This window comes from Chenopodium album, chromosome 3 (assembly GCF_948465745.1).
Source record: "Chenopodium album chromosome 3, dcCheAlbu1.1, whole genome shotgun sequence".
NCBI lineage: Eukaryota > Viridiplantae > Streptophyta > Magnoliopsida > Caryophyllales > Amaranthaceae > Chenopodium > Chenopodium album.
The window spans coordinates 11,714,847-11,718,098 of record NC_137836.1 but is presented as its reverse complement, the minus strand read 5'-3'; positions in this window follow the sequence as shown (position 1 = coordinate 11,718,098).

The following is a 3,252-nucleotide window of genomic DNA, read 5'->3' as shown; positions in this document are numbered from 1 at the left end:
CATCCCAAAAGTCACCTACTGAATACGACACTGAAAGTGGAGGTTTTTCCATGTCTTTTAGGTAGACGTCCTTTTCATCGATGTCCCAAACCCCATTGATGCTTATGTCTTCTTCTTGTGGGATTTGAACTAGCTTCTTATCATCAATCATCTTCTGAATTAAATCTTTAAATGTAAAACATCTTTTAATGGTATGTCCTCCTGATTGATGGTATGGAAAGTAGAACCTGTCCGTCCTCTTTAGAGATTCAGATGGTCTCGGTTCGAGAGGTTTGACCTTACCATTCTCGGAGAGCATTTTGAACATTTTAGTATAGGTAGACCAATTGGAGTATAAATTTTATGTTTTCTTCTTCATGGGTGGAACTTTATCATACTTTTTCTAAAGCTCCTCCCCTTGTTTCTTTGCAAATTCAATAGCCTCACGTAGTAATTTTATTCCCTCCTACATGGGCCATATAAGCATTCGCATGTCTTCCTTGCTGGCTAGTTCTGGAAAGTCATCCATGGCATCGAAAAAGAATTCCTCCTCTTCTTCGATAGCATGGATTTCTTCAACATGTTTGATGAGAGATGAGGGATCAACATTGTTTTCCTCATCAGAGATGGCCAAGGTATGGGAGAGAGGTGCATTGTCGATGATTAGCTTCTTACTGGCAGGGGGCAATGGTAATGTATTGTTACCATTTAAATCTTGGATAGCTTCCTTAATCTTCCAACAATTCTCAATGAGATGGCCCCTGCCTTGGTGATATTTGTAGTGTGCATTGGGGTTCCAATTAGTTGTCCTCTTTTCAACTGGTGGGTCCCCAAATGGTCCAATAGGAGTTATAAGACCTTTTGCATTCAGCCGGTCGAATGAGGTGTCATAACTCATACCAATAGGAGTGAAGTTTCTCCTAAATGGTTTCTTTTGTGCTTGGTTGTTCATAGCAAGGACTTCACTCAAATTAAAGGTCCTAACATTGTTTGAGTGGGTGGTTTAGGAAGAAGAAGGATTGTCGTTCTTCTTGCCTTTCCAGCCACTGTTGGAGTTATTATTAGCAGCTTTTTGTTTAGCAAGGTTGTCTTCAATGTTAATCCCAATATCGTAGACGACCTTGAAGGTGTGTAGATTGCTTTGATATTTCAGATGCTTGGAGTACTTTTCTTGAAGTTCCTTGATGAATAACCTCACAGACTCTTTTTCGCTTGGTACTTCAATTATCCTAGCAGAGGTTTCTCTTCATTTATTAAAGAAAAAAGTGAAACCTTCATTCTCTTTCTTTTTCAGTATTTCAAGTTCCCTATTATCAGTTTTAACTTGAATATTGCATTTATACCTATCAATGAAAGCGTTTACTATTGATTCCAAAGTAGAGGTTTTCTCTTTGTCAAGGGAGAAGAACCATTGCTGACAAACGGTTTAAAGTGATAAGGAAAATAGAGAAGAAAATACTTTTTTTATCAATTCCCTTAATACTCATCATTGTTTCAAAAGCTCTTAAATGAAATTAAGGGTTATCAGTTGCCTTGAATTTTGGGATGTCGCTGGCATTGAACTTCTGCGGAAGAAGCTCCTTGTCCACCGAGACCTCTTGTGAACTAATGCCCTGGAACTTATAGTCACTAGATAGCTTGCTCAAGCTTTCTTGCATAAGGTCCATTTGTTGTTGCTTCATAGGATCATTAACTTGGAGGGTTAAAGTCTTCAGTAGTTCAGTAACACCAGCCATTTGCTTCTTGAGCTCATTAACTTCTTCTTGACTCGCCATTATTTTCTTAGCTTTCCTTTTTCGAGCGATGGGTTTGTCAAAAAGTTGTACTTGAATGAAAAGATTGTCTCTGATCAAACGTCATTCCTTTCTTGACCACGGGTTGTAAATTAAACCATTTTTATTTTAATGACTTGACTCAAATTAACTTTGACTTTACGAGTTTATCAAGAAAAGGAAAAAAAAAAGCAAAAATAGGGTGTCTATTTTTGGGAATCAAGTATTAGGTTCAAACAAGTGGTTTAATTGGAGGATTAATATCCGACTTACCACCCTAAAAAAATGACGGAAAACACGTGCATACAAGACTCTCTTAACATGGTCAAAGTGTACATACATATTAGTGTGTGCTTTATATGTGAGTGCAAGTGACATGCTTTGACTCTGGTGTAAGACCATGGGACTTAGAGTCTAGAATCAATTAAGGACTTAACAAAGGTACCGTTATTAACAAAATAATAGAATTGATTAAGGCTTGTTTGACATCAGCTTTGGTTTTCAGTTTCCTGTTTTTTTTAAAACCAAAAACCAAAAACAGGAAACAAGAAAAAGGTGTTTCCACTTTTTCTATTGTCAGTTTTCAAAATTATCATGATTTTAATAATTTCAAATAATTTTTGATTCAATATGGGGAATATATCATATATTTAAAAAAAAACAACAAACTAAAAAACAGAAAACCACAGTAATGCCAAACGAACCCTTAGCAAACTGTTTGATTAGACTCGTCGTGATGACTCGAGTAAAACGCTGAACTGTCGCCAAAGTAACAGCATTGTCGCCGCACTCTGAAGTGCAGCGCCAGACGACAAAGTTGTCGCCAGGCGTTATACAACATAGTGTGGCGCTGCAACCCGAATTGTGGCGCCATTGCTGGAGCTTTAATCTGGGAATGCTTTCCGTATTTTAACTCTACGGGACATGCCTAAAGTCGTACTAAGTCAATTCCGATTAAATTATTAGACTTTAATTATTCAAATTAATTAATTAATTAATTAGGCAAAGTCCTTTTTAGTCATTAATTGGTTTATTTAGACTTAAACACAAGTCAACAAACGGTTAGGAAAAACACATAGCTAGAGTATGCACAACAAATAATGCACAATTAGTCAAGTAGGCACAATATGATGCAATGAGTTTGCAACCTAACCATGGCTTTAGTTCTCTAAAGTTCGGGATATGGATTAGTCAAAGAGGGTCCATGGTTACTTGTCCGGATGCACCGCGCGAAAACCTTACCTTTTGAAGGGTTGGCGCGAGTGGATAAGACACCGCGAGTTAAAAACTCGCTTCCATGGTTTGGTAAATTCAACATTCTCGGATGTACCCTTCGTTGCACAAAGCGTTCAATCAAGTATATGGAGCATGAATTCCAGAGGTTTATGTCCATATGTAGAACACATATGTGAAAGGAATGGTGTCCTTCGAACAAGTGTATTATTCTGATAGCGGGTTCATAATTATTAGAAAGCTAATATATTCAGCAAGGTCAAGTGAT